The sequence below is a fragment of the Pteronotus mesoamericanus genome, unplaced genomic scaffold (assembly GCF_021234165.1).
Source record: "Pteronotus mesoamericanus isolate MK-2021 breed Mesoamerican mustached bat unplaced genomic scaffold, CSHL_Meso_final contig_90, whole genome shotgun sequence".
NCBI lineage: Eukaryota > Metazoa > Chordata > Mammalia > Chiroptera > Mormoopidae > Pteronotus > Pteronotus mesoamericanus.
Window position 1 is genome coordinate 8,181,374 of NW_026555277.1, and position 6,360 is coordinate 8,187,733.

Here is a 6,360-nt window from a genome sequence, read left to right on the forward strand (position 1 = left end):
GCATCGGGCTCTCCTCCCGCCTAATAGCTGCCCTGGGCGACCCAGGCTCTTCCCCACCCTCCACCACCCCTCCCTACCCCTCCCAGGCACCGCAAAGAGAAGGGCGCAGTCTGGGCTTCAGCATCGCCCTTCATCATCCAGTTCACTTCTCAGCAGCTGCTGGCAGTACTTGGTTGCTAATACACAGGGGTGGGCAAAAGTAGGTTTACAGTTTTAAGTACACAAAACAGTTTATTCTTGCATTATTATGACTTTTGTATTACAACTGTAAACCTACTTTTTCCCACTCTGTTTTACCAGGGAAAATGATGATCACTGAAAAAAAATCAAAATAGGAAAAATTACAGTATCCTTGTAAACTCATCAAAATAATTGTATAACGAAAATTTTTTAAATTTTTTGGATATCTTTAAAAAAATTTTGTATAGATACAACCAGTTTTTGTTTTTTAAATAATGTAAAGATCATAAAACAATAATGCTTATAAGATTTAAAATATATATATATAATTAAACTATAACTACAATAACATAAGACCCAGGAGAGGTCAACAGGTTCGAGTGTAACTAAGGTTTTTGCGCTGTCCAGGGAGAGAGTGAAGGAACCAATTAATACTAAGAAGTCAAGGATACCTATGGTAATTTTTAGGAAAACCACTAAGAGACTATTAAAGTATGTAGCTTCTGTTACGGGTTGAATTGTATCCCCCCAAAAGATGCTGAACTCCTAACCCTGAACCTGCCCATGAGATCGTTTTTGGAACAGGTGTTTGCAGGCAATCAAGACACAGTCATCAGGATGGGCCCTGATCCAATGTGACTGTCCTGACAGAAAAGCTGTGGGCACAGAGAAGACGACAAAGACACAGGGTGCGAGGGGAGGGAAATGCGGGGCTGGAGAGATGCCCCTACAAGCCCTGGAATATGCCGAAGATCCCTGGCGAAAGTCTAGCGCGCGGGAAGGAGGGCTCCCCTACAGGATTCAGAGAGGCCCCAACCCTGCCGAAACCTGACCTTTGAAATTCTAGCCTCCGGAACTCTTAAGAGAATAAATTTATGTTATTTTAAATCACCTAGTATTTGGGTGCTTTGTTACAGTGGCCCTGGGAAACTAATACAGCTTCGAACTAACTGAGTGGAGAAAATGGGATAATAAAAAATAACTGGCCCATTCTGCAATTTTGCTTCAAAAGGTTCAGCAAAACCGTACTATGTATGTGTGAGTAATATAAAATAGTAAAATGGATTGATTCTCGGTCAAACAGTATTGCCTCTAGATGGAGAGATGATGGGCATTCATCATACTATTCTTAGAAATCTTTAGCATGTTTGAACATTTTTACACTAAAAATATGAGGATAATTTTAAAAACAGTCCAAAAGAAGGGGAGGTGTGAGAAAAAAAGAGGTAAAGCAATACAAAAGCACTAAATAAAATGGCAGAATAGAAAACCCAAGTATATCTAGTTACATATAACATTATGAATAAGTGAACTAATAATAAGGTAGTTATTTTAAAAAAAGAGTAAGTGAACTACATATTTCAGTTAAAATACAAAGATTGTCAAACTCGATATAAAAAATTGTTGCTTACAAGCGATACACCTAAAACGAGAAGATGCAGAAGGCTGGCAAGACATTACTATAGATGTGACTTTGAATTCCACAAATTTCATATATGGAACCACATGTGCTCTTTTTTTTTTTTACAGATGTTTTCCAACTTGTCCGGCTTTTTTTGATCAATATAATATTTTTGAGATTTATTTGTATTGTCACATGTGGAAGTACTTTTCTTTTTACTGCTGAATAATATTCCTTAAGTGAATATACTGTGATTTTTTAAAATCCATTTTCCTATTGATTACATTTGGATCACTTCCAGTGTTTGTCTGTGGTGCGTAAAGCTCTTAGGAACATTTTTAGGGGCAAAATACTTGAACAGGAACTTCATGAAAGAGTAAATCCAAACGGTCAGTAAATACATGAAAACGTGCTCTCCTTCATTGGTCATCAAAGAAATATTAAGTTGACTCTTGAGATTGACTGTATTTGACCATTTCGACCCACAAAATGGCAATTTCATGTGGTTTAACCTAACACAAATTAAACGTAGTAAGACCGACACCACCGCACACATGAGAATAGCTAAAATATGAAAATCTGACAATACTAAGTGTTGGTGAGGATGTGGAGCAACAAGAACTGCCATACAATGGTAGTAGGAGTGTAAATTGACAACAGCAGAGGCATTATCCTCATGGACCCAGCCATTCCACACTAGCTGGTGTACACCCTTAGGTCTGCATGTGTGCTGGGAGACATGTGCAAGAACGCTCTTAGCAGCATTACTCACACGAATCCCAAGAAAGGAAACAACCCAAGGGTCCATAAACAATACAATAGTGGGAGAGACCCCACTTTCATGGGAGCTGAAACACACACAATTTGAGGACTCTTTTTATGTAGAATACAAAATTACAAATAAATTCATTATGAAAGCAAATACTTAATTATCATGAGGACAAACATTTAAGGGAGAATTAACACCAGTTCTTCACAAACTCTTCCAAAAAGTAAAAGAGCAGAAAACACCAATATTACCCTCATATCAAAACCAGAGGCATCACATGGAAAGAGAAGAAATTTATCCTTCATGGATATAGATGCAAAAATTGTCAACAAAATAGCAAAGTGAATTCAGCAACAAGTAAAACGTATTTTACACTGTGACAAAGAGGGTTTGTCCCAGGAATGCAGTCTTCGTTCAACTTACGAGTATCAAACAATGTCATACACCATATTAATATAATAAAGGACAAAAACCACATGATCATCTCAATTGATGCCGAAAAAGCATTTGACAAAATCCAACCTCATTTCATGATCAAAATATTTAACAATCAGAAATAGAAGGAAATTTCCTCAACCTGATAAAGGGCATCTATGAAAAACCCACAGGTAACATCACACTTAATGACGGAAGCTCTCTGCCTGAGATCAGAAACGAGACAAGGGTGTCTGCTCTCGCCACTGTTAGTTAATATTATAGTGGAACTTCCTTCCAGGGCAATTACACAGGGAAAAGATGTAAATAAAGTGAGAAAATAGGATATTACTTTTGCAAATCATGCAAAAAACATTTGACCATGTAAACACATGGCTAGGGCTCCTCCCAGAGCCATGGAAGAGGTAGGTCTATGAAGGCGAGGACCCTTAAACCTAACAGTTAGCTTCGCAGTACATCCTGCTCTGAGCTGTAATGTAATGTTATTACACAATGGAAGACCGTAAGACAATAAAAATGAGTAAGATATAGCTGCATTCAACAATATGGGTAAGTCTTTAAAATACAATGTTGAGGACCTGACTGCATGCTCAGTTGGTTGGAGCATCATACCAATAGGCCAAGATTGTGGGTTTGACCCCTGGTCAGGGCAGATACAGGAATAAACCAATGAATGCATAAATAGATGTAACAACCAATCTCTCCCTCTCTCTCCTTATCCCCTCCCCCCTCCCTCCCTTTCTCTAGCTCTAAAAGTTAATCGGTCAATAAAAAATATAATGTTGAGCAAAAGAAGACAAACACAAAATAATACGTATTCTATTGAGTTCAACAGTGTCTCCCAAAAATTCGTGTCTACCTGGAGCCTTAGAATGTGTCTTAATTTGGAAACAGGGTCTTACAGATGTAATTAGTTAAGTACCTTGAGATGAAATCATGCTGGATTTAGGGCTCACCCTAAATCCAGTGATTAGCATTTTTTATAAGAGAAAGAAAACAGGGATTTGGACACACAGAGACGCAGGGAGGAAGGCTGTGTGAAGATGGAGGCAGTAATTGAGGTGTGCTGCCACAAGCCAAGGGATGCCAGGAGCCCCAGAAGCTGGAAGAGGTAAAAAAGGACTCTCCATTGAGCCTTTGGAAGGAGCATGGCCCTTCAACACAGTGATTTCAGACTTCTGGCCTCCAGAACTGAGAATAAATTTCCATTTTTTTTAAGCCACCAAGTTTGTGGTAATTTCTTGTGGCAGCCCTAGGAAGCTAGCAATCCGTATAATTACATTTCTAAACGCTATGCTTTACAAATATGTACTTACTTCTGCTGCACACTGACAGAGATAAGGAAGGATGTTATGCCCACAAAGTCAGGGGCGTGATTAACTTTGGGAGGAAGGAGAAGAGAGGGAGGGTTGCAATCTGGAAGGGACAAGGCAGTGAGTCGGGCTACTGGCAGTGTTCTGCTGCCTGGAGAGCATCATATGGTTGTTCACACTAAGAATCTGTTGGGCTGTACCTTTATGTTTTATCCGCTTGTTTATCTGTATTACTTTTCACAATCATAAGGTAAAAATACTCTTTTAAAAAAGGGAAAAAGAAAAAAGCCTTGGCCTCCAAACACAAAAGTTGGCTTCAGAAACACTCTAAATAGAGAGAGGAGTTGCTTCTAAGCTGATTGGATCATTAGAAGTAAAGAAATGCCCCCTTCTTGCCTAATAAGCCCAGGAGCTCCACGTTTGGCCCTGGGCAGAGAATAGGTGAGAGGGTCCGTTGGATTCTCCAGGAAAATCCCCTTCCCCTGGTTCACCTCCCTTTGTTTCCCCCAGAGGGCGCTGCTCTCCACTGAATTCGGCTTCCAAACACTAGAGTCAGCGTTTTGCTTAGTGCACAGCTGAAGGAGAGTGAAATGTTCTAACAAAAATGAACCAACAAGAAAGCCTTCACAAAAGAGAGCCAAATGCAGTGAGGACCATGAAGCTACACATTCTGGATTCCACCACATAGCAGGGGACATTTCCAAGCTTGCGTGTGTGTGCTGGCACACATTTTAACACACAAACACTGCATGTACATACTCATGCACATACATTCATATACCTACACACATACATGCCTCATACACATATATAAACAAAATATACATATGTGCACAGGCATATACCTACACATACATACATATACACACATACACACAAATGCACCTACACAAATATACATGCACATATAAGTATGTATATAAGTATACAACACATACTTATAGGCATACGCATACACAAATAAATACATGTAACACAAAACATCTATACATGTCCACCCATATGCACATAGTACATAAACATAAATACCCTATATCACACAAACACACGTGTCTGTATATATACACATGCACAAGTACACTACCCCACACATGTACCCACATGTACATACTGCACATCGTACCTGTCTTCCAAGATGGCCTCCAATGATTCTTACCTCCCGTTATTTATACTTTTGTGTAGTCTTCTCTCACAACATCTCATTGTTGGTCTGCGTGGCCAACAGAATACAGCAGAATCGATGGTATGTGAGTTCCAAGCCTAGGCTATAAAAATATGGTGGCTTCTGCCTTGTTCTCTGTGTTGTCAGGACACTCAAGCAACCACATGGGGAAGCTGACCTGGCCAGGAACTGAGGCCTCCTGCCAACAGCCAGCACCTGCCTGTCAGAGGGGTGAGTGAGCCACACTGGGAGCGTGTCTTCCAGCCCGAGCTGAGCCTTCAGATGGAGACAGCCCTGCTGACATCCTGACTACAGTTTCATGAGAGACTCATGGGAAGGAGGCTGGCGTGGCTGGAACAGAGAGGAAGATGAGAGAAAGAAGCCGGGCTGGAGGGGGAGGCAGGGCTAGATCATGCTGGACCTTGTAGGCGATGGTCAGGGGTTCAAAAATGTAGAGGAAAGCCATGGAAGAATGTTAAGCAAGGAAGTTGCATGCTTCCATTCGTATTTTAGAGTGGTCCCCCTGGTGCATGTTAAGAGATTATAGGGAGGCAAGGGTGGAACAACAAATATTCAAGAAATATTTATTGAGCACCTACAATGTGCTAGACACTACTCCAGGCTCCTGGAACACTCGCGCCAGTTATCAGTTTTCCAAGCAACCAGATGAGATGCCATCCCAGTAGCAGGTAAAAGATGATGGTGGTTTGAACAGGTCAGTGGCATAGGGTCTGAAAAAAATATGAACGACATGAGAAAACTTTTGCAGGAAGAAACCTTATCACTGCCTGGGATGGTGGGGGGGAGTGGGGACTGATAGGAAGGCAGCGTCAGAGCACAGTAATGGCAAATATAACTGAGTGCTCACAGTGTGCCAGTCGGGTCATATTTCTAAATGCTTCATGGGTATGAAATTAACTAGTCCTTCTAAGAACACCGTCAGCTGGACGCTGTTATCATCCGCCTAGTAGACAGAGAGGAGGAACTGGGCACAGAGACGTGAAGGAGCTGCGAGCAGGTGCGTGGATTTGACCCCAGGCAACCTACCCTGAGCAGGAGGGCCCAGGGAGGGGACCCTGCTTCGCAAGAACTCCAACCC